The 26185-nt window shown below is 40.0% G+C and overlaps 1 protein-coding gene across 1 annotated transcript in view; it reads right to left on the bottom strand.

Annotated features, from left to right (window-relative positions):
- The window catches only part of Oct-TyrR (Octopamine-Tyramine receptor), a 34935-nt gene extending 14954 nt beyond the window's left edge, over nt 1–19981 (bottom strand). The window contains exon 1 of the mRNA XM_020947416.2: nt 19366–19981. The gene's annotated coding sequence lies outside the window, so the exon portion shown is untranslated. The remainder of the gene's footprint in view (nt 1–19365) is intronic.
- Nucleotides 19982–26185: the final 6204 nt, after the last annotated feature.

Below are 26185 nucleotides of genomic sequence, written 5' to 3'. Positions count from 1 at the left end.
AGTACACATTTCTAGTGAGTAAATGTACGTACATTTGTATTTCCCATTTAAGACAAGCTCGTTTATGTCCATGTCTAGTAATCAAAAATTTCATTTTTTCACAACTCTATTGATGTTTATTTTTTGTGTATTTACCCCAAATGTTGATCTTTTCATAGATAATAAGTTGCACACCACTGAACTCTGAGTTCCCCACAGAACTCAGACGTCTCTCAAAAATAATTTCGCATGATTTGCGCCGACTTTGCAGTTGGTCAGGCGGTAACAGTGCCCCCGCCTCCTTATATCCCAATTGTCTATATATATTTAGCGCAATGTTTTTTTGTTTTTGTTTCTTCCTTTGTGTGCTTGTGTTGAAGAAGAAAAAACCAGAACCAGAGGTATCCATAAATAACTGATTCGATTTTTTTAGGTATCGCCAATGCCTCAAGTAGTGTGTCGACAACTTTATGAGCCCACAAGGAGGTGAAGATACACAGAAAAATTATAGATATTTAAGGGATAATTAAAGTCCAATTTAAAACTTTAAAAAATATTATAAAGTATGTGACAGTCTAATAATGCTTTACTTGTTTTCTACTTTTAAACATCAATTAGTTTTTTAATAATTCATACATAATCATTTAGTGTGTTATACTTTTACATAAAGAATTAAAGTTTATTAAGGATTTGTTTAAGTTAAATTTTATTAAAAAATATGGTAATTTGTAATTTATATTTGCTCTGTTTCGGTTCTGTGTACTTTGGGGCCGTAAGGTAAACGATTCAAGTGTTGCCCAGTACTGGGAAACTTTCGGTCGGTCTCTGCCTTTGTTTCGCTTTTATTTCTCCTGATGAATTCAACAAATATTGACAACGTGCGTGCCAAACACAAAATAAATCATAGTCGATTTTCGCTTTTATTTTCCATTTCTCGTATTTTTCTCGCTTTTCCTCTCGTATTTATTTACATGCCGGAAGAAGAACGCCGAACGTCGAACGCCGAGCGCCGAGCGGCAGTGAAAATGGAAACGAAGTCGACAGCGGCAGCGACGCACGTCATTAACAGCTCGTTTTCCCAAGGGGGGTGGGGAGAGGTGTAAAGTGTGTGTGTGCTGTGTGGGTGGGTGTGCGTGGGCGCCTTAGGCGCATATCTCTGTGTCATATTGGGTTCGCCTCTTGGGGCCATCTAGCAAATGGAAATAAGTTTGTACATTGGCATGGAAACTATTTTGTACTTAGCATTGAATTTGTTTGCCGCTTCGATTTGGGTTTCGAAAGGCCACCAAGTGGGTTGAAACGAAAAGTAAAAGTTTTTATTTGTCAATGAGATCCATCACAATCGATTGTTGTGGTTGCCTTTTATTCAGAGTTATAAAGGGTAAATACTTATTATGTTTGAGCCTTGAATCATTCATTATTAAAAGACTTTCATTTAAAGTAAAGCTAAAGGATATCTCTGAGATAGTTTGGATTACAAGACTTTTCTCTTATAAGTTAAACAAACTTCAAATTACAAATCAAAAAGCTTTAATTAATTTCTATCAACTTTAAGGAAAATAATCTCTGCCACTTCATTTTCAGTTAAGAAAAAAATGTCATGACTTTTCTCTTCTAGGTTTACAAACTTCAAATTACAAATCAAAAAGCTTTAATTAATTTCTATCAACTTTAAGGAAAATAATCTTTGAAACCTCATTTTCTGTTAAGAAAAAAAATACTCAGCGTTCTTATTATTCCTTGAATATCTTTCACTTAAACGAGTTTTCTTGGCCAGAATCCGATTTCAAATCTTAATCAAATCAGCTTGTGACTTTTCATCCCCTTCAAGTTCAAGCAGACTTACGTAAGAGTTTGTTGGCAAAACCCAATTCTTTGGGGAATCGTGTAGAAATTTTCCTTTCTTGGCACACTTTTTTCCTGGGGATTTCCCAGTTTTCCCTTTTTATGTTTATCTGGAAGCAGTTGCCTCGCCCTTTTATTATTTTTTTCTTCCTGTGTTCCTCCCAAAACTTTGTGGCTGTCGCTCAATATCTGTTGTACCGCAAGTTTTCCCATAAAAATTAACTAAATTGGCTCACCAATTATCGCAACTCAATGGCAATTAGTTTTCGGGAGCAACCTCAAGTGGATTGGACTGTTCTTTAAGTTCCATCCTTTGGCGGCAGTTGAAGTGACTCGTATCTGCCGCATTTGGGAATCAATGAGCCTTGAATGTTGCCAAATTATTGATGGCATTGGCGGTGACGTTGGCCAACAAAATGCAAACTCAGAATGGCTGTCGCATTACCCGCCTCCAACTCGCACACAAAGCAAATTAGTTACGCCTAATTTGCAATTCATTGCAGGCAACAATTGACTTTGCCAATGATACAATTTGAATAGAACCCAAACTCCCCTCTCAAATGGGACCTCTTCGACCTTCGCTTTCCACATGTCGATGGAAATGGCTGTGTTCGATGCTGTCTATGAGCTGCTCACTTTCCAAGCGAACGCCTCGAGAGCCGTCTAAGATGATTGATTTTGTGCGCTTAAGTCGAGCGGGGGAGCCAGGAATCAAATTAAAAATCCTCACGCCAAATCGAGATGAAGAACATGGCGGCAGGAAGTTGGGGATTTCATTTACACAGAGTGTGAAGCTCAATAAGGCCAAAATTCAAATGTACAAACCGCTTTGCCATTATGATGAGGCTTAAATATTGTTCTATTTCCTTAAACGGAAAATTCAAGATTAAATTCATGTCAAAAAAAGGTTGTGAAATTTAGATAAGCTAAATTAAAAAACGAATAAGAGTTTTCTTCTAACCTTTTAAACCTATAACATTATAAATAAATAAATAAAGTAAGACACAAGTAAAGTCCCCAGGTAATCCCAGGCTTTCTATTAAATTGCAGATCGTTTTGTGTGATTTACAAAGGGGACTCGTATCTAACAATATTTTTCACGGAAGCACTATGCTTACAGTTAATCCAATATAACCAGCTACAGCAACAGGGGACCGAGAAAAGGGCGAACAATGGACTATAAATTATATTGCCTGAATTAATTTAGCTCCCAGGCAAAGCTCGCAACTTTATCACCTGCTGTAACTGGTGCTGGTGCCAATGGCAATTGCAATCGCAAAAGGACACCGTCTTTGGGGCGCCACCAGAGTGCATCTCCATGTACTATATATGGGTGTTGTGTCCATTTAGCAAATGCAACTCTCATCGGGGTAGTTGCAAATATTTAGCTAAAATATGCCACACTTTAACATCCTCAGACAGCAGATAAATGCAGGGAAAGCTGCCCCAGCCCAGTCCCTTTCTTAGTTACGCTCCTCCGATCTAGTCCTGTTCCTTGCCAACCCGAGGCTCCTTTTGTTGCCTCAACTTGGTTGTATAATTTAATAAGGTCTGGTAAAAGGTATTGGCCCTGGCGCCCTGGCTAAAAGGAAGTCACACACACGCACTGCCAACGGTGCTCGTTATTGTTGCACGTTTTGTAGTTTTCGACAGGTGGGTGTTGGTGGTGCTGCTGCTGGGAATGCATAATTTCATTATGCCCACCGAACAAAGGCTCTGGGGCCGGTTCTGGCAAGTCTTCTGAGCCATCAAGAAATGCATATAGAAGGGTTAAGGATAGCTAAATATATTTAGTTTAAGAGAAATCATTAGAAAAACTTAAATATTTTAAAGGAAGTTAGTTTTTAAAAAAGCCTTTCCTTACCTTAAATAATCATACAAATTAACTTTGCATATATTACATTTGGTTAAAGTTTAAACAAGAGTTCCTAGATATTACAATTTCCATGACAGTGTTTAATGATTGTATCTATGTAAATTAGGTAAGGTGAAATTTCTAAAGGCATTATTATATCCGTTTCTATGACCGCAGAATTTAAACAAAACTTTATCTTGTGGATACTTGTGCATCTACATCATTAGTTGTTTGCCTTTCAATGTTTTATTTCTATCCCTGTCCAATAAATTACTTAGTAGCTTTTTAGAGCTGAAGGGTTGCCTTGTGTGTATGTGTGCAGGTTGGCCCGGCAATGTGGCATCTTTCCTTGACTCTTCCTGACTTTCCTCCGACTTCCTAGACGCTTCATAAATTTCAATTTATCTTTTCGGAACCAACTCGTCCTCTTAACCCGCCCTCACTCTCCTCAGGCCATATTTATTTGCAGCTGTTGACAAGTAACATTAGGTTTAGAGCAAGAAGTCGAGCTGGGGGATACAAAATGCCCCTAATGGATAGTGGATAGTGTGCCAAAGGCACAAAGGCTACGGCTGGGCCAAAGGGATACAACAGGACGGGCAAGCAGTTTTTTACGACAGGCCATTAAATTTATCTACCTTCTGCTCGAGTACAAGGTGAGAATAATAAAACTTTGATCAAGTTAAAGCATTGAAGATAAATTATCTTAAGACTTTCGCAAACTCAACTCGCTTGGCGATTTAATCGAACGAAGTTAATAAATGTTTACACTTCAAACGGGTTTTTTTGTTAAATCTTTTTGTTAAAAATACATAAAAAATATATCTTTTTCATGAAGCCATTTCAACTTTGCACGATTTAAATTTTCAGAATTATAAAAGCCATAAATGGTACAGAATCCAGTGGAAAGTGTAATCCGTTGATTAATGTCCGAAAAGAAAAACTAAAAAACTTAATCAGTTCTTGTTTCGTTGTTGGAGTTTTTCATTAAAGTTTGATCCGGTTTTTCCACCTGCACAAAAGTTCAGCACTTGAACGAGGAAAAAAAAAATGGCAAAGATGGGGCGGGGCCAAAACTTGTACTCATTAGCATGCGGTTCGGGGTTCTAGAGTGGATGTCAGCTCCTCCTGGCTTCTAGCTCCTGGTGGCTACTGGTTACTGCTTATGCGTGAGCAACCTTCAACAGCTGACAACAGTTTTTGGTCGCTCAATGGGGTTAAAGGGGGCAAGTCCAGGACGGTGTCTTAACCCCTTTGCTACCGAGCCGCTCAAAAACAAAAACCAGAGACAAAAGTGAAGGCAGGGAAAGTTTTTCTATGCCAGGACCAGGACTTGCACCCACCACAAGATACCAGAAGATGTGATGTTGTTTTGCGGTTGCTTTGGTTCCTTGTGCTCCCCCAGTTTGGAGTGTGTGCGTCTGATGTTCTGTCAAAACTGTCGGCAGCAATGAAAGCGAAAACGAATGCCATACCAAGCATACACAAGGAAAATTTGAGGAAAATTGAAAGAAAATTGGTGAAATAAAAATAAAATAAATATAAACAAGTGGGATAAATCAGAGATGTGAATTCGTCACTGGTTTAGGTTGCAAATATTAGATTTCTATACTCAAATTTGAATTTATATATACTAGATTTTTTAGCATTGCAAAATATTGATTAACGTTTTAAGGCTGCAACTCTGTTTGCCTCTATTTCTAAGACATAACTTTTTGGCAAGTGTTTGGCCCGACTCTTACGTGTCCTCCGCCTTCATCTCTTTGGCGTCAGCTCAGTTGCCAGACAAGTTGAGAGCAATCCACATGCATACTCGTAGTTTTCGAGTGCAATTAAGTGAAATTCGTATTAGTTAGCGCAGGAGCGTGGGCGAGTCACTCAGCGAGGACGAGAATTAGCCGAATGGGATGGGATGGGATGACAACCGCATAAGCCAAACTTGGACACGTTGCCACGACAGTGCTCCGGCGTTGAGCCACTGAGCTCTACCAAAGATGCCGTGTGGTGGATTTTCGAGTGAAGTGAGGGAAAAGTTGTCACCGATGCTGCTGCTGCTCCTTTGATAATATGAGTTACATGTAACACGCGCTCGCATACAAAGCATGTCATTAAAAGTTATTCCACCTCCTCTAGGAGCAGCCTCGGCTCATCTGCATGGCTGGATATTTGAATTCCGTTTGCGGGTGAACCTTACAGGGACAACCTTAGCTCTGCTAGCGATTTAATTTTAGTTGTTAGAACCGTTTTTGGGAAGCTCTGGAGATGAATGGAGAACATTTATTGCTTTTACATTTGTGGGTATATTTTGTGCCTGACCTTTTAATTGTTGAACACGTTATGCGTCAGGATTATTGATACTTTAATTCCTTACTTTCTGTATTAACAACTTCTTGGAAAAAGTCTACACAATATGTACTAATTATCTATTATATTAAAGAAAATTTATTATCTAATTTATATTCTAATTTATTATCTAATTTTATAGAAATAACAAGTTGTGTACAAAGGATTTCATATTTAAGTACTGACTGTATTGGTTGAAACTTAACAACTTTCTCTTAAAAATTCTATAAGCATAATGGTTATTTTTCTAGTTTTTCATTTTAAATAGAATTTTCCGCTCAGCCTATTCAGCTTTAAAAGCTTTCTTTCATACCAACGGCCGGTGCGGGAAATGCCATAACACCAACAGCAACTGGGCCATCATATAAAAAAGCAAACGAGCCAAGACAAAATTACACGAAAATATGTTTGCACAACTGGGTCGGGTCATGTCCAGTGAGGTTCGTCGCAGCTTTTGTCAACGGTGAACCGGAGGAGTGTGTCGCCTGCGTGTGGCATGTGTCTGAGTGTTCGCCGTGTCCACCGTGTCCACCGTGTCCGCCGTGTCCGCCGTGTCCGCCGTGTCCATTTGTCCAGGAGCAGCACATCCGAGACGAGCGCCTGGCCCGGTGTATCCAATTCCATTAAAATCAATTTGTCTATTTATTTAACCGATAATCTGGCGAAGCTTCAACTGCCATGGCTGTAAAGTGCTGGAGGAAAACAGTGCCCCCCACATCCAAGAGAGAGAGAGAACTGAAACTGGGACGTTCGGGGGGCGTTGGCAAATTGTATATGCAGTGGAAGGATACGACAGGTGACAGGAACGAGGAACGACAATAACCACTACTGTCAGCCGGTTGCCCCGGCTGCAAGGCTCTAATTTGTCAACATCAGGCCAGGTGAAATGTTTTAATTTTCTGCCCACACTTTGGCGACCAAACGTCGATTTATTATCCCATCCCCTTTGCCGCCCAGTGGGAGGTCCTTGGGGTCACCTCTGTGTAGTCAATATTTGCGTCAAAGGAGAGAGCATCATCTATGCAGGTGAGACGGGAGGCGGGACAGGACGGTCGGTCGGGCTGCTTTGTCGTAGTTTTTACGACACTATTAACATCATTGTGTATGTGTGATTTATGTGAGGGGGAGTAATCGTGCCTCACTTGAACCTTGATGGCATTTCTTCCACGGCCTGGCTTTGGCCCATAAAAATTGACTCGGCGCCCGGAAAAGTAGGCAACATAAAAGGCATTAGGGCGAGAGGAAACACAAAGGACCGCCGCCGAACCGAACAAGGATAGATAGACCGAGAGAGCCTGAGCAGCTGCCCGCGTTGATTTTGACATATGAGAAGCATTTTGGCCTTATATACGCCACTTAATTATATTCCGGTGCTGTACTTTCCGTTTTTTTTTTGTGTGGTTATTTGATGATTTCGAAGTTCGGCTCTCGTTTAGTGTCCATTAAATGGCCGAGATGCGTCAATGGGGCTTGATTACATATTGATTTGTCGGTATGTGCCATTAGAGGTAATCACGTGATTCGTTTTCGTGTACTTATAATATAACTCTTCCCCGCAGGAGCGAGAAAATTCTTGATAGCCGCTAATATATCAATATATCAAGCTATGCTATATTTGTTGTCAGTCAAAGGGCTTTTATTCAGCCAAAGGTGAAGTTTTAAAGGGAACTTCCTTTATTGATTTATGCCAAATATTCATGACCCAATAAAAAACCAAAGTTTTTGCAAAATCAAACGAAATTCTTTTAGCACTTCTTTCTTTGTCATTGTAAATAGTTACCTAGTAACAAGTTTAACCCATTTCCCTACTCTAAAGTGATAAAGTTACTATAACAATTCATAGCTATCCAGTCGATTATTAAGATCCACAGGGAATTGAAATTTTAAAGTCACAGTTTTTGTAGGCTTTTTGCTATTTCAAACTTTCTTTCCTTCTATTTTTTTCCCGCACATCAATCAAATTCCGCCGGGAGCTCTTGACCATCAGCGAGTGGGAAAAGCGCCCAAGGAGAGGGAAGAGATGCCTTCCAGCTCAGTGCTTCCGTTGACAGATTTTCCAACGCGAACTCTGTCTGATTTTTTTCTTCTTGCTCCGTTGCTGGTCACTTGAAGCGCAAATAATTAAAATTAATAAATTGAATTTAATTGAAAAGCATTTGGAGTCGACTCTTCAGCGCCAAGGAAATGGTGAGGGCTGAGTGCCTGGCCCAAGGAGAGTCAATGAGTTGTGCGTTTTCCCAGCTATGCTTTGCTTTTCACTTTTCATTCTGCGTCTGCGACTTGGCTTTCCCTTCGCGCTCCCCTTTCAATTTCCGCTGCATAAATCTTTTATCGTCGAGAACTTTGCACGTCGAATGCAGAGAAAGCCAAGCTAATCGTCAGTGAGCATTTTCTTTCTTGGCCTTCCTGCATTTGGCCATTTGCCTTTTCGGTTTAGGGCCTTCCCTTTGCATTGCAGTGCTCCGGCAGGAACTGGTAAAAGTCTGGGCTAAATTAGCCTAGAAAATATTTGCGAACTCGCCGCTTTATTTATGCACTTTGACAGGAGTACATTTTGCAAGTGCACAACACGGCGTATGCTTGATTTCCGCTTCCTGTGTAAACGGGGATGCAGTTTAAAACAGGAGCTGGAAAGTTTAACGTATTCTGGGAAAATTCTTTTTTAAATGAACCAAATAAGTCACCCAGAACTATTTCACTTTTATTTTGCAAACTGCACAACAAGGCGTATACTTGATTGGCGATTGCTGCCTAAGAAGAAATCTAGGTTAAAACTGTAGCTGCAAGTTAACGTTATTCCGGGGAAATTCTGATATAAAACATACAAATACATTACAGAACTTTAAGCCTTATTTATCATTTATTTCCCACCTGCACAACATGGCGTATGCTTGATTTGCGATTACCTCCTTAAACGAGTTTAATTCCATAGCTTAAATATTGAGTTATTTTGCCTTGAGACGGATGATTAATTGTAACCGGGGTTAGTGAACTCAATTAGTTGCCTGGCATTGATTGCTGGAAACAATCAATCACTCGCTGATTGCGGCTTGAGAGTGAAAAACGGCCAAAGGGAATATATTTTTGGGGACTTGGGTTTGCCTTTCCGATTATTTCATAAACTTTTGCCCACTAAATCGCTTAAGCTGGCTTAACTCTCCTCCTGTGAGTAACCGCAAAATTGCGTTTTCTTCTTACACTTTACTTGATTTATCCTATTAGCTGCGCTTAATAAACATTCACCAAACGGGCCCCAGGAACTTTTAACATAATCTCCACACACACACACTTGGCAACTCATAAGTCCCACCACCCTTTTCCTTAGCCCGATCCTCTTACAGGATGTTTGAGCAGATAGGCAAGCTGATGACTTGAATGTCCTGATGATGGCTCCGCTTGACGTCATTCTGTCGGCAGCTTGATGACTTAATTATAACCTTTTTGGGCCGGATTCCTCCTGCCTCAGACATACGAGGAGTATTAATTGTGGCGGCGTCTGGCCCGTTGATTTATTTAAAAGCATTTTTGATTAATCTTCCGGTCTGATTGTGCCTCAGTGATTTATTGGCTGCCACATCGCACCTTCACACCCGACAGGTGTAGCAATTGATGGCCCCGAAAACTGCATCATAATGGGCGCTCACCTCCAAGCTTCACCTCATACTCAACTCTGGTTGAAAATGTTTGCGACAAAGAAGCGCCCTGCCAGGAAATTTGGCAGACAGACAGGGAAAGTTTCCTTCGTATTACGGCGGGGAGACAAAAAACTTTGAGCTCAGTTTACGAAATTGCTGCGGCGGCGGCTTTTGAACCTCTTATTTTTAGATAAGACCGCGCCGAAGCCTCTATTCACACTCCCCGGGAGCTTAGGCCCCTGAAAGACTTTTGCCAAGTCCTCAAATTAGAATTTCTCTAATTTTGCATTTACGGTCGAAACGTAACGTAACGAAACGAAACGAAAAGAATGGTGTGGATTTGTGGTGGCAGACGTCTAGGAAATACTTTTCTAGTGATTTTCTTAAAAAGTTTAAAGGCTTTACGAGGAGTTATATTCAAGGATATGTTTATTGTTATTTGATGTTTTATTTTATTATGTGAATATGATAGAAGTTTTTGTTATACTTAATGATGAAGAAAGTTGTATAGTAAGTTAACAATTGTATATTTTTTGGGGATAAAAGGAAGTCCTAAATTATGTTGGGTATTGTTTCTTTCTCACTTCTTTTGAATACCATAAGTTTTCCCAAAAAACCTTATTTACTTCTAGCTTTCTTCATTTCCCCTCCTACAGATTCTTTTTTATCGTTACCCCATAGATCATTCCTAAACCCAATTTCCCCTCGACTTTTATCTTTCCCTGCCATAATTCTTGTGTACATGCCTGTCAACCATCCATAGTCACCTCTGTGGCTGCGCCTTTAATGTTCAATTTGCTGTCAAGCCAAATGTCTTTTATGCTTAGCCAAATTTGACTAAATTAAAATAAAACGTTTTGAAAAATGCCTGCAAAGTGTATGATTGATGGGGGAGCAGAAGCAGAAGCAGGAGCAGGAGCAGGAGCTGATGGAGCTGGGTAACCGCTCACTTTGATTGCAGCCGGCAGTCTGATGTGCAAATCATTTTCTTATTTGCCTGCCCTTTCTTCTTTTTTTTTTGTTGATGCCAGAGTCATTCGACACACGCCAACAATTTCGGGGGAATTTCTTTTCTTCTGCTGCTCGTCATCATCATCATCACCATCAGCATCATCGTGTGACATCAGTTTTGATGACGCTGTCAGGTGGAGTGTGGGCTTGGGCATGGGTGGGGATTGTAAAGGGGACGAGGAGGGTCTTACCCACTCACGTATGCCAGTCAAAAATGCAGTCATGCGTGTCTCAATTTCTTTCACTTTCCTTTCAGTCCCCAGTCAGTCGGCGTCCCCAGCGCCTCCCTTCCACAGCAGTGATGCCTCTGACAGTTAAAGTAAACCGAAAATAGAGCTGGAGGAACAGGAAACTTAATTGCGAAAATAAACAGTTGGGGAAAATGCTAAGGAAAACCAAGGGAAAATTGCATTTTATGCATACTGATGCGCTGCGGTGGAATTTATTTATTCAAATAAGTGCGAGTGTGATGCGGTGCATTTGCTTAACTCCGGGAGGTCTTAAATCAAAATATTTTTAAAGTCAACACGAAGGAAAATTGAATTGTAAATCACTAGATAATAAAACTAACTAATAACTACTTCTGTTTAGTTAGTATTATCCTTTTATTTGCTGTCTTAATTCTTAACTTTGAATCTGGAATCCTTTTGACTCTTATTTCTTTATTTTTAAAGGTATATAAATTATTTTAAAATATTCTAAGCTTTCTCCTTTATCAAATTTATATAGCTTATAATATAAAACTCAATTTCCTTATCATTGAATAAACTTTTTACCCGTGCAACCTTGCCAATTGACTTGGGATGGCCACAAATGAACCGCCTGATTGTTTTCATTGATTCGCTGCATATCCTGCCGCGATTTCTCTGTGGCAAAGGTGGCAAAGTACTTCATTCCGCCCGATAATCAGCCGCATTTATATGCCACATCGGGCACGAAAAGGGCGCGGCTGAGAGCCAGCAGGAGCTGCGATGGCAGCTGCCGACATTTAAAATGAACATAAATTAAATCATAAATTGCAACAATTTCCGGTGAAAACATTTACCAAAGCGAAGCGCGGAAAACGATGGGCGAGCAGAACGCGACTCGAGAAAGAAAAGTCAATTGAAATGGTTTGGGTGGGGGAAATCGAAAGGGAAATTGTTTTTCAATGGCTGGCAAATAATTATTGTTGTGGAAAGTTAAGTCCCCCAACACCGACGCTGTGCTGACGTGCAGGCCTGCTCCATCAAAAACCAATTAAAAGTCAAACTAAAAGTGTCTCAGTGTCGATGGCCAGGATTTGCTGTCTGTGACAGCTTGTTTTGGCTGGTGGCAGATCCTCCCCACCACTAGTCTCTAGTCTAGGCCATTGTCTAACCCACTCGAAGAGGTGTCGCCTGTCATCCCGCACACAAAAAAGAGCGAACGAAAAAAAAAAATGGGGGAAAAAAACTCGGCTACATAAATCCCACAGCGAAACAACATTGTGCTGGATGCGCTTTTTATGAGATTCCCAGGGTATCCCTCAGGGATATTCATTTAAGATAAGCGAAGGAATACTTTATGAGTATGCTTTTAAAAATAAAATATATTTTCCGTCCTATTTATATTTCAATTTCTTAGATTAAGTACCTTAAATACTGTTTTATTTTTATACATTTTAAAGGTTACTCTAGGGTATTTACAAGTAGACTCCCCAGCAGGGAGTATTGCCAGAAGGATGTGTCGACACGGAAACCTTCACACTCACATGGCCAATGATAGTTACTCATATCGTCATCGGATTGGCCTTGTCCTTACCCTTTGCACTTTACCCTTTTAGCTCTTAACCCCCTCTGTTCTTGGCCATGGTATATGAGGTGCATTGTTTATGTGCTTTGGCCCGGTAAGTGGGTCTCTGATTGCGGAAATTAGCTGGTTCCAAGTCGCCTTTTGCCGTTCTCTGTGTCCGTGTCTGTGTGTGTGTTGTTTTCTTTTCATTTGATGGATGTGCATGCAAACCATGGTGCACTGGCTCATCCGAAAGCAGCAGCAGCAGTGGCAGAAGCCAAATGGCTGACAGGGCTTGGCTTCGTTTTTGGGTTTTGGTTTACGTTGCTGCGGTTGGTGGTGGCGGTATTTACGGTTTTGCGGTTATTAAAAGTGTCAAAAGCGTGCAAATAACGATGACAGCAACAAGAGCAATTTCCGCATAATGTGTGTGTGTGCAGGGGGGTGTGGGTGTGCAGGTTGTGGGTGATGGCAGCCAGGTGTCAATGTTGTGGCAAGGGTTAAAAAGGCCATCTCTTATGCCATGATCATCAGATTTAATTGCTTCTAAACACGTTTCCTGGATGAGAAATGACATTTGTGTTGTTGTTTACCTTTTTGTATGCATATTTTATATGCTGGCATAAAATAATATATTTTAAAATAAGATGATTTCGTTTGGTAATACAAGTTAGTGATATTGTTTTCGTATATGCTGGCATAAAATAATATATTTTAAAATAAGATGATTTCGTTTGGTAATACAAGTTAGTGATATTGTTTTCGTACCGTCTCTCACTATATTTTTCCAACTCTGGCTTCATTTATCTATTTCTCTAGCTCGCTCTGTAACTCTTTGTACTATTACTCTCCATCCCTCTCATTCTCCCACTCTCTATGCTCGCCCCCTCTATTTCAGCTGAAACGATCGATCAGTGCATCTCTCTCTCCCTCTATACCACTCTAGCCGCCTCAATCGCTCTTTCTCTCTTATTCTCTCAAAGCAGCCAGCGAGTATAAATAGAGGCTCAATCCCAGAGCTCGCCTCATTCCGTGCGTGGCTTCCCCCTGGTGCAGACGTGTTGTGACGGTGATAGTGCTTCGACTTAAATAATATCAGCTGACGATCTTAACTCATGGATAACCCGGATAAGTCTGACTGTAGTGGAACTTCAAGAAGAAGAAGAAGAATAACATAACTATACCGGATTTAACCATCGATTAATCCCAGCCACGTCAGCGATGTAAAGAAGAATTACAACTGGGGTAGGTCAAAAACAAATATATATATATATAATTATGCTCGCCCCCTCTATTTCAGCTGAATCGATCAGTGCATCTGTTTCCCTCTCTATACCACTCAGCCGCCTCAATCGCTCTTTCTCTCTTATTCTCTCCAAGCAGCATGCGAGTATAAATAGAGGCTCAATCCCAGAGCTCGCCTCATTCCGTGCGTGGCTTCCCCCTGGTGCAGACGTGTTGTGACAGTGATAGTGCTTCGACTTAAATAATATCAGCTGACGATCTTAACTCATGGATAACCCAGATAAGTCTGACTGTAGTGGAACTTCAAGAAGAAGAAGAAGAATAACATAACTATACCGGATTTAACCATCGATTAATCCCAGCCACGTCAGCGATGTGAAGAAGAATTACAACTGGGGTAAGTCAAAAGCAATTATGTACTTTATATATATATAAAAGAGAGGATCGATTTACTTGTATATCAGAAGAAGTTAGGTACTTACTTTTTATTAATTCAATATTATATTCACTGCAATTGTATAGCTCCTAACTTATTTATGAAGAATCGTAAGAAGAAGAAGTGAGCATTGGCTCTAATTAAAAGTATAAAGATCTTTAGGTTTAAAAACCCAGAAAAGTTAGAGTTCACAATCAAACTAATTAAACAGTCTTCTTGGTATGTATTTTTCGTCTCTCATATTGCACATAACCCATTTAAAAGCAAAAAGTTATATGGCGGCGAGGACTCTTTTGGCCTTATTTCGCATTTCGATGGCGCCGCGTGTGTTTTAGCACCCAGAATAGGCTCGAAATCGTGAATAGACTTGGCCCAGCCAGGCTCGGCAGGATATACATATAAATGCAGGATAGGATGTGGAGAGGACTGTTTATATGTTTGTTTTTGCAATGCCATTTCAATTCCAATTCCGCTCGCATATTTGCAACAAATTAAAGTGCCCTGCGGGCCTCAAAAAGTTGTAAAAAGCTTGAAAATGCACACATAAAGCCCACATGGCCTGAGGGTGGTGAATCTATAAAAATCGTATGCCTGCGACTTTCGCTTTGTGCCTCCTGTTTATGGGTTCTGCAAAGTATGCAATTAAAAGTCGGTTCTGAGTAAATTTTCAGAGTTCTCTGGATGGCAATCAAAAATCGCTGGTCAATCGCAAAAGGTGCAGTGATAATGTAATAAGGCCCGCCCCCCACTGCAAATCCCTTTGCCCTTTATCCCCTCCATTCTGCATACATTTCCCTCTGAGAGAGGAGAACTTTCCAGGGAAAATGGGTACCAAAGGGGCTCCTGCTGCTGCTGTTGATGATGAGATGCCTTTGACTGCAACTTGCCAGGGCCGCGTTGGCACATTGTAAGTTGTCCCAGTCACAGGCCCCGAACCGCCTCCTACTCAATACCCAGCCCACCGACTGTGCCCGGGGAAAATGCAAAAGAAAAGCGGTGAAAAGCAGCTGCCGTCGTCGCGACCAAGCTGAGTGAGTGATGTGGCAACAATTTTTTATGCGTTTGCAGCAAACGGCTACAGTGCAGCTATAATGTAGGAACAGTGCGGATTGGCTAAGGTATCTGGAGCAAATGAAGCGTGATTGAAGTTGATCAGCTGGAAAAACCCAAGGAAATTGAAGCTCTGGGGGAATTGTGTTACTTTTCCTTACCTACATACTTATTCTCTTTTAGTTTAAAGGCCTTGAAAATATTTTGCGATCTTTACTGTATTTAATTTCGCTAAAATTTGTATGCATCATCTTCAGTATTTCTCTCTGCACAGACACACGCTTTGGCTTTAGTAAAGGCGAAAAAATTAAAAATCTTAACACTGCAAATTGTGCGCATTGAGGCTAAAATAGATGAAAAGTTCAGGGTCTAATTGAAGAGCCCGCACATGAATAGGACTGGGCCAAAGGCTGATGATTAATGAATGATTTATGCGCTGGAATGTGTGTCGTAATTAGCATTTTATGCAAAACAAGGAAACCAGCAGAAAAACTGACCAGCAACAGTGAACTTCCGCCCCCGGAAGAGTCACTAGTCAGATTAAAGGCTGCCAGTCAGTCGGCTTGTGTTTTCAATTAACATGCAACACGCTCCATTTCGCCCCAAAAAAGAGAGTGGGTTTCTGCCACTTATCTCAGCCCTCATAAGTATGCAAGGCCAATGTTTCTCAGTTTCCTCAGGCCTCGAGCCAAAGCCAAGCTAATGTTTAATAATTGCTTTGTTGTAATTAAAACTTTTGTCAATGTTTGTGCCGAGAAGAAGAGTCGATGAGGGAAGCCTTCGTCCTTAATCCTTTACTTGTCTTGGGCTTCATTTGTTTGTTTACAAAATACAATTGTTAAAATATTTTCTAATTGAAGATTGTGGTAAGAAGAACTTATTATTTATGGGGTTTGAAAATAAATTAGTGAGAGAAATGTTTAAAAGCAAGGAAAGAAATATCACTTCTTGGCATCAATTTAAAGTATATTTAATGAGTAACAAAGCAAAAAAAGGAAGGGGTTGACCCATTGCCAGAAACCCAATAGAAAATTGCATTTCCAGGGTACTAAGAAAAATATAGAAAATAGTGAAAATGTATTTCCTCCACTTGCTAATTTGTATCTGGTCTGTGGTTGACTGAGCAGAGTGGGTCTCCTCCGGACTAAACCCATTCGATCCAAACCGAATCGAGCTCAGTGACTGCGGCACGTACTGGGTGGCCACTCCTCAGCTCAACGGAGACTTGGAATATCCTATTATTATGCAAACCGTAGCACAAAGTTTTTCTCTTTCCTTTATTTTACTTTGGCCGCCTCCGGTTCAGTGAGTGCTTTTTTTGTTGGTTCTTAAAATAATTTTCATCACGCCCGCTGATTGATTGATTGGTAGATGGATGTCCCCTTCAATTAAGTGAATGCATTAAAATTTATATGCATCCAGCGAAAGAGAGAGAACGAATGAAAAGCTTAAAATTAAGTGGGCCAAATGAAAATATTGAATGGAAATGGATTCCTCTTGATAGAATTCCTCTCAATTGTGTTGGTTATTGAGGGTTTTTTGGTTCTGCTGGAGCAGCTAATAGGCTTAGGGCGTATAATTAGTTGGGCCAACGAGGCGTATGCGTTATGGGAATTCAAATACCGCAAATAGTTAAATGGTTCCACATAAAATAGCAGTGGGCATACTTGATATACCACGAAAAATAAATGTTTGTTTGTTTGTTTGACCTGCAAAACAAATTCAATTGTTTGGTTTTAGTGCCACCGAGGCAGCGGGGCGTATACGTTATTCGAAATGAGAATTTAATGGATGGATTTCGGATATTTATTGATTGGGCGATTGAAGCCCAGCGGGCATCCGCTGCCTCCAGAAAGCACAACGAAATTCATTCATTAAATCACCGAGCATATTAATGCAGATGAGCCCCGAACAACTTGCAACTTAATTTGTATATTTAATTATTTTTCAATTACCATTTTAATTGATTTATGCGACAACATCATTTACCATTCCACTGCCATGTCGATGCGCCTCGTATCGGGCTTTAATGTGTCATTAATTTCGGTGGCCAAACATCTTCGTGGGGGACGGCGTAAATCATTGCCAATTTAATTGAAAAGATTAAACATTAAAAATATCAATATTTCATTGATTGCATACGCAGGGTTAACTGCATTAATTTTGATGGCTGTGCAAGGGTTTCCTCCTGCCCTATTTTATTTTATTTTTTTTATTTATCATTTTGTTTATTTATTTTTCTGCGGCACTTTCCGAGGTAAATAAAATGTCACCGTTCGCTGGTCGTTGGCAACTGTTTGCCGCGAATGTCAAACACAATTGAGTGAATCGAACACAAGCCCCGTGGTTCAGTGCATATAGATAAGTTAATCTGAATAGACAGATGTCCATTTTATTTGGTTAAATATATATAGTATGTGTGGGATGTTGCGAATTTATTTTTGCCGGAGTGCTTTTGATCTAAGTTGATCTGGATAAACTTAAATTCAATTAAAATTGATGTGAGTATGGCAAGTGTGTGTTGAAACAACTGTGTTTATTTTTATGCTTAGTTTATTATTATTAAAGGTTTAATATGGCTAAATGGATTTCTGGCTTTAATTTGCCATATTTTTGGCCATAAATTTATAGATAACAATATATAGTTCTATTATTTCTACTATAACTGAATTTAAGACACTTTGAATAACGAACTCAAACCATTAACAAAATATAAAAGCTTCCATTATTCTTTGCACACATTGTAATAATTTAATTGGAATCGCTCAAAGGGCCTCAATCCTTGGCTCCTCTTTAAGGTGAATCGAGTTTGAACAAAAGCTTAAAGAGTTGTCTGCCGCTGTGACAGACAGGCAGGAAAATACAAAGTTGTGAATTATTAAAAATGCTTTTAGAGTTGTTCGAGCCGAAAACCTTCGTTGACTAAACGATGCCGGGTTGTAGGTTAAGTGCAGCTCTGTCTCTCTCTACACATACATATATAAAATATATATGTGCTGCGGTATAATATATATATTAAGGAGGAGAACATATGCAAGAGGACTTGTATCTGTGTCAAAGTCTTATTGAAATTTTCATGAGACGGCGGTCCGAGCAGATAATGTGGCATGCCTTTTGATTAGATTTTATGTAAATACTTTCTGGGCAACGAACCCCAAGGATGGAGGATGGCTGTAGCCGAGGCAGAAAAGAGCAACCGCAGACCGACAGACCGGAAAAATCAAATAAATATATAATCATGCGGTTGGCGCGAAAGTAAGCCGCGCTTTTCAAATTGGTATAAATGCGGCACGCATGGGGACAGAACGGCGGCGCCTCCGCGGGATTCTCGCCCCGAGGCCGTGTATCTGGGACCTCGTCCCGTGATTGTGCTAAGTCTGTTACTTAAAAGCCACAACATGAAATAAAATAATAATCATGCCTCTGAAAGACGACGTCGAGGCGTAACCTCCGCCTTGTGTGGCATCTGAATGAGCCCAACAAGAAGTTTTTAAGGTGGCCCGCACTCGGGGAGCTGTGCCGTTTAATTAATTAAAGGTGTTCAAATAAAATACACCTTCACACTTGGGAAATTTGTGCCTTTTCCCCTATAACACAAACACACACACACACGCACATATGTTTTTCTTTGGCTTTGGCGCGTGTCCTTGTTTCCTTGCTTACTTTATGCCAATTTTTAATTCGGCACTCTCTTATTTGGGATCAAGCGGGAAAGCCCTCGGAAAAGAAGAGTCTCGGCCAGATGTGGTGCCTATATTGTCTGGGGGATTTTCTTCTTTATTTCTTTGAAGAATATTGATTGATATGTAATTATATATTGTGAACAATTAATTTCGAGGAGATTTGCATTATCAATAAATTGTTCGAAATGGATTAACACCTTATGGGCTCAATTGGAGGAGGCTTTAAATTATTGTTTGATATAAAACAAAACTCTTTAAACATTTCATTGTTCTGTTATTCAAAAAATTTAAAAAATATGAAATGCAGTTTCTTGTTAAACAATATTGTATTAAAATAATGTTTTTGCTTAGCAAAAAACCAATTAAGTGTCAAAGGACTTTACAAAATTTCACGCCGATGGTTATTATTTTAAATTGTTTAAGTTCCTTGAGAATATTATAATTAGAGCTAAGCCACTTGTATTTTACCATTTAACCCGGCTATTGCCCGGAGGAAGTGCCTGGAAAGTTTGCTTTAATTATGTTGCTTACCTGCTGTTACCAATTATATATTTCTGGTCGAGCCTTGCGGCTTTCTTTGACTCAGCTTGCCACTGCCACAACTGGCTGCACCTCTTCTATGGTTTGTTTGCGCTTTGAGCTGCAATTGCCGTAAACATTTTGTTGAACATTTCATTTGATTATGCTTGAGTGGAACTCGCAAGTCATAATTGTTGGCAATTTATTTATTACACAAGAATAAATGCTGCTAATTGGTTTTACCCGGCCCAATTAGAACTCATTTGAGCAATTTTCGGTTCGGTTTCGGCAAAAGCCACATGAAACTACAACTTTTTTTTTTGCACTGAAACTTTGTGGTTTTTGGTGTGTGTGTTTTTCTCTTTTTTCTTCTATCTCTTTTTTTTGCCCCAGCTCGTAATGAATTGAGGAAGATCGAAGACAATCGATTCGAATTCAATTTGCGTTCACTTTGCGGCAACGTTGTTATTGGCTGGGAAATTGTCACTTGAACTTTGCGGGAAATTCTAAAGCCGCATCATCGCCAGAGTCGGCAGAGTCGCGAGAGATGGAAATGTTCCGTTGTTGGTTGTCAATTTTCCGTTTTCCGCCACTCGCGTCCACACCCAACGCCAATTCGCACGGAACTGAACAGCATTCCGCGTCCGTCCTTAAACTTCAGCCGCCCGCAACAGTTCGTCGCCTCATCGTTCGGCTCGTGGCTATATGTCTCTTTGGCATTTTGGTTCTTGGGCCTTTGGCCCAAACGAAACGAAGTGCTTTCGGCCCGAATCGTATGCTCGGCGTCGATAAAGCAGTGCACCGATTCCATTAACTTGGCTCTCTCTTAGTTGCCAAACTGTTGATTCTACCGACACGCAAAGAGTATAATTTATTGGATTTCCAAATACAAAAATAATCTTTTTAAATTGTACAACATTGTGTTGTTATGGGGAAAGTAAATTTATTTAATTACACATGTAAGAATAAAGAATAATTTATTATGATATATTTAATAATTCATTGAAATTAGAATTGAAAAACTATGAGCAATACAAGTCATTAAAAAGCATTAAAATTACTTATAGAATACTCATTTATTACAATATATAGTTTCCTTGTTTTGTTTGTAATTTTGTCATAATTAAAAATTTTAGTGTCTTATATAGTTCTCAAATATCTTATTGATTTCTTTGGAAAAAATACTTTGAAGAAAAATTAAACAAATATTCAATCAAAATCGTTCTTAACGCTATTCAAAGTGATGTTTAATTTAACAAATATTCAGATTTGATTCGTTCTTAAAGCAGTTTAATTTAATATTTCACAGCATTATAATATAGCATATAATATTCTAGGAAATAAAAGAAGACTGGAGTTATTCAGAAATAAATATTATTCAATTTTTCAGATAAGCCTCAATAATTTATTTGCTTTTACATAAGTTTGTTTTTATATATGTTTAAGCACTTATTTAAAGAAAATAGACATATTCTGGGCTTACATATTTTTATGTTGTATTTGTTTTAAATTTCACCCTTCTACAATTGTATAAATGAAAAGTCTTTCTCTTTTATTATGAACTAAATTTCGGACTTTTGCTCTCCGATTATTTTCAGATTCAGATGTTCAGATTCTTGTTAGTTGCTCTAGGGAAAATGTGGAGAGTGGCAGCTGCAAAAAGTGACAATTTGCATCAGACATTCATGGGCGCTTCATGGAAAGGAGGATTGTTATTCACTCCGTTACAGGAATGATGTAACAATAATTTTCTGTTGCTGCTGCTGCTGCTTCTACTCCGGTTATTGTTCTTGCAGGCAGGAAACTCAATTATACCGGAGCATGAGTCTGAAAAAGATGAGAAAAGAGCTGGCAGTTTATTTTGAGCTTCAGACTGTTGGCCAGCCGGATAAAATCTAGCTCTCGGTTTGTTGTGGATCCTTCCTGGCTGTCCTGTCCCCTCGTCGACCTGCTCCCAGCTCCTTCCAGCTGCTTGCTGCCTGTTGTCAATTAAAGTTTTAGCAGTTGCATGTCACAGCAAATTATCCTGCACACGCATACAGAGCCGTTGAGGCCATTGGAAACAGTGACAAGAAGCAAATGACAAAGTGTGTCGAAGGTCCTGGCCAAATCATAAAGCCAAGTACGCTCTCATCTGCAAGTGGAGAAGCAGCCAGGCAGGCACAGGAGACGGGCTCCCCTCTTAGGACTCTTTTTCCACACAAACATTGGCTGACTGTCATAACATGGCCAACACATTTAAGTGTGTGATTCACATGTGGATTGCTGCTTGGCAGACAGGACGACGGTCCTTGAAAGCCCCCGACTCACCTCAACCGCACACTTACCGATGTCTGTCTGTGTATTTGGGTCGGTCACATTTGCATACCATTCTCCCACATCAAAGTAATTGCCGCTCAAAGGAAAAATAAGGAAGAAAACATTCATTTCGAGGGACCTACTTTGTTACACTCTTCGATGGCACTAATACATGTTTAAATTAATTTGGGGATTTTGTTTGAAATTTATTATATATAAGTAGCGGCTTAAGAGCCTTAATACAGCACTCAAATTAATTATTAAAATTTGTTTAAAGACATTAGAGTTGACTACAAAGCTGGTGTTTCTTCCTTTGAAATCTTAAAGAAATCAATATAAATATAAATACATAATGTATGTGTTACTTACATTTGCTTTGTGAATAAATACAAATTGTATACATGTTTCTTAATTCTTTAGAAATCTAAAACATCTTGAAAGGAAGACAAATTTTAAAGAGATTTCTTATGCATTTTATTTAGTTTCCAATAAATCCCCTTCAAAACAGTTCGATGGCCAGCAATGGGTCTCTTGTTCAATACCCGGAAACAATTTCCTTAATTTGATCCAAACGGAATATCTAGAAATTATTTCACATTTTGCTGCTGCGACTGTCAACCCCACACAAATAATAATTTATCATCGGTCTGAGGCTGAGAAAAATGCGAGTGGAAAATGAAAAGTTGCAAATTACAATGGCTCGGATCGATAGTTGGCCAATATATATACATATATAGCGTGTGCATATGCATATTTGCATTCTATATTCCCGCATGGATATGTTCAGTATCTTGTGTGCCGCCTGCCTGCCTGGTTTATTGTTTGTTGCCATCCGATTGTGTTTGTAGTTGTTTATGGCACAAATGAATTGGCATCTTTCGAATACTTTCGGCTTGCCTGCCCTGCGGAGGATTTCCACGAGCCCTCGTTACTCGCTCCTTGTCCCTTTTCGAGCTTGTCGTCCTTTTGCCAAGCTGGGATTCCCCCGTGCCGCTGCTCTTTTTCACTGCATAATCGCCAGAGATGTTTGCCTGCTTGTTTGCCATTCTGTGTTTCGTTCTGGCAATGCATTGAACCAGAAATATGTAGATATGCCAATGAGTTTCTTTCATTTTTGGCCCTCTTTGTGTGCCATTTTGTGTGTCGATCTGTGTGTCGTTTTGTGTGTGTGTGTTGCGTCTAAAAGTGGGCCATGGCGTCCTGTCTACAGCTTTAAGTCCGTAACTTTCCCTGTTGTTAACCCGAAATTTCGCCGTATTTAATTATTCAATTTCCCCGAATCCCCGAGCTGGGGAAACCGCTTGGCTTTTATTGATTTTCTTGGGGTGATTTGGCCACTAACCTTTCCCAACATTTTGGGGGCTCCCCGATGGCGTGAATAACTGCTTAAATAGCTTGTAATAATGTTACCGAAGGTCAACTGCCTGCCTATTAAAAGGCTGCTTGTCAACTGCCAACCTGCGGGGTCGGAATTTTAAATTTCCCCCGAAAATTAATTATTTTAACAGTGGCAGAAGGGCAAACCACTAATGGGCTTCTGGGAAATGAATTTGGGAAATATATTTCCCCTAATATTATACCTCTATACATTTTTAAATAGTCAACCGTTTCGTTCCGTTTCGTGAGGCAATTACTTTAAAGGATGCCTGAAATCGATCCTTAAGTGGTGGGTAATAAGGCAAGGGAGGACCTCACCCCTGGAGGTGACAAACAAATACAAAGAAATCCAGAATCCTGATTCATTTGATGAATGCAAAGCGAAGGAATCCGCTTTCGTGGTTGCGGAATCTCATAAAAGATTAGCCACAAAAATGTGGAGGCCACAGTTGCGGCTTCTTTTAATTATGCGAACAGGGATTTCTTTATTTTCGCTTCTTTTGTGCGCCTCGTTTGCGCCGGAGATGCTGAAGTTGATGGCAGTTGGCCAAAAGGAATTCCATTTGGCCCGAATGCAATAAAACAATTTAATTAAATTTTATGTGGGCCAAGCGAAAGTAAATGAAAGCGAATAAACCACAATAAACTCGCAGCAGATGGCACATATTCCGGGTGCTCAGCCTGACCAAGGATTCGGACACATCTCCATGTGGCAATTATGAGCTTAATGGCGTGTCTGAGTCCAAGTCCAAGTTCAAGTCTCCTCTGCTTTTCTGTTCTTTTCAATTTGCCACAAAGTGTCACACATCATCGGGACAGAAAGAGAAAGGACTTCCCGGCCTGACCTGTTCATTTGGCCATTTAAAAACTTTGGCTTTAAGCAACTGTTTGCCAAATATTTCATCCAGCTTCCTTGGTCTCGGTGTGTTTGTGATTTATGCTTGTGTTTAAAATGTTTAGCCCGGGCATAAATCGTTGCCAGAGTTCCGGAGAGTGCTGCCGGCTGGCCCTCATTTTCCCTGTTCTGTTCTGTCCTGTCCTGGCCACTTTGCCTAGGTCATCCATCCGGCACTCTACCCAGATTCGGGCTCATTGACCACTCTTGTGTTTGTGTTTATGTTCTGGCCCAGAAATTTCCTTTGTTTGCTGATTGAAATTGACTTTCAAGAGGCGCCAGTTGGCCTACTATTAGGATCCGCAAAGAAATGTAGGAAATGCCGGGTCACTGGGAAGGTCAAGATATGAGGGATGTTTCGTATCCAAAATGATACATCTGATTTGAATTTGAGCATAATCCAGGCCTAAGCACACATTAAAATAAAGTGAAGAAGCTAAAAAAATGAGCTTACTTTACGCAGCATTTAATGCATTATTTTGTATAATATTAGGTCGATTTAACATTTATCCAAATGAAATTAAGCCCCAGTAAATTCAGCCAATATATGTTTATTATTAAACATATTCTTCCTTGGTAATCGCTGAAACCCAACTAATATCTAGAATAATTTGGCATTTAATTCTAATTGAATCATTTCAGTTAGAGCACCTCAAAATCATAATATTTCAGAAGGAGTGCTTTCAATAAGCACATTCTTAACTCGATTTAGCCTACGATTATGGCCCTCGCACTTGGCCAATTAATCTTTATGTCGGAAGCACTTGGGCTTGAAATCAATCCACTAGATGGAAATATATGCCCATTGGTCTGGGGAAAGCTTATGCAAATGTAAGACTTCGACCTCAATTAGTTATAAATACAAGCTCACTTGACCAATGCTTGACCATGATTATGGGAGAATAACAAGCATACGCCAGGTGGGCCAGGTGGGTCCGGGAGCAGCATTTTGTAGACGTTTTTGCCGAGGGATTGCGCATATCACAAGGGTACTCGGGGTTTTGTTCGCAAACAAAGCCAATTAACAACGGCAACAACAAGTAATCGAAGCTCAAGATGTCCAATACAAGGGGCTTAGCACCCATCTCCCAGCAACTAATCTCCGCCAGACTCTTCTCCATATTGATTGTATGGAGTTTGACAGGCACGTACGCCGAGTCTGTGAGATGAACTCTCTCCTAGGAGAAAGGAGGAATGGAATCCAAGGGTAACGGCGGCTCCACTGAATTACTCCTGATTTCGAGTCTTGTGTGGCACGTTCTACTCTCGTTCTTTTTTGTGTCTTATAGTATTTGCTTAGTTTTTCCTCTTTATTTAGTTAGACAAAGCGACGAGGCCTAAGCACATAAGCCTTGCCGTAATTGGTAGTTAGTCCCTTTTTTTCACCTTAGAGATCTAATGTAAAGCCGACAAATATGTCTTGGTAATAGGAAATGGAGAACACATCCTAACACCGTTCCCCTTAGTGGAATAGTTCATGGTTTTAATTTAATTTAAAGATCCAAGAAGATTTACCTAACTATCATTTGCATAAAGATGTAGTAAATTCAATGGTTCCAAAGAAAAAAAGGGAGAGGCATCTAAAGCTGTGTTAAGATGAAGTGTTTACAGGGCCCAATTTCTTGAAGATCCAGCATCATATGCATCCCATTGCCTATGTCCAATAAACTGAATGTAGGGAAGCTGAGAAAGTGGCTTCCACTTTCAAACTTAGCTCCGGACTTTGCTAAGGCAAGAAATTCCTACGTTCGACTGGACGATTCTCGGCGTAGCAAATTGAATAAACCCGGCCATTGGAGCTTCAAAGATGCCTTTTTCTTGATATTGCGCCATAGGAGCAATCACCGTCGTCATGTGTGGCACGCAGTGAAATAGGAATGCCAATGCAGTCGGGACTGCAATCCGTGGCTCCTTAGTTCTCCAGCTGCTTAGCTTTCTTTTGCTCCTGGCTTGGGGCATTTGTAATGATTGAATTTGAATTGCCTGCAGGGCTGGGGCAGACTCAACTGAAAATCTCTCATGTGTTTATGTGGAACTTGAGGCTTGCTCCCCGTTCGGCAAACCAATCCTGCCCGGCTTCTCCAAACTGTTTGTCTGGCTATGGCTTCCCTTTCACCGCCGGTCGAGCAGCTCAAATCCCTTTGGCTGGTTTTGGGTTTAAGGTCGAAAGGGCATTGAAGTTAAGAAAAAGAGTTTCATTGAGTTTAGAATTTAAAGCTTTATTTAGGAATTTTCTTATCAAGAAAAATATTTATTTAAACT

This window comes from Drosophila serrata, unplaced genomic scaffold, assembly GCF_035046125.1.
Source record: "Drosophila serrata isolate PLE 108 unplaced genomic scaffold, ASM3504612v1 contig_272, whole genome shotgun sequence".
Taxonomy (NCBI): Eukaryota; Metazoa; Arthropoda; class Insecta; order Diptera; family Drosophilidae; genus Drosophila; species Drosophila serrata.
The sequence above is the reverse complement of the archived record's forward strand: the minus strand, read 5'-3'. Positions and strand labels throughout refer to the sequence as shown.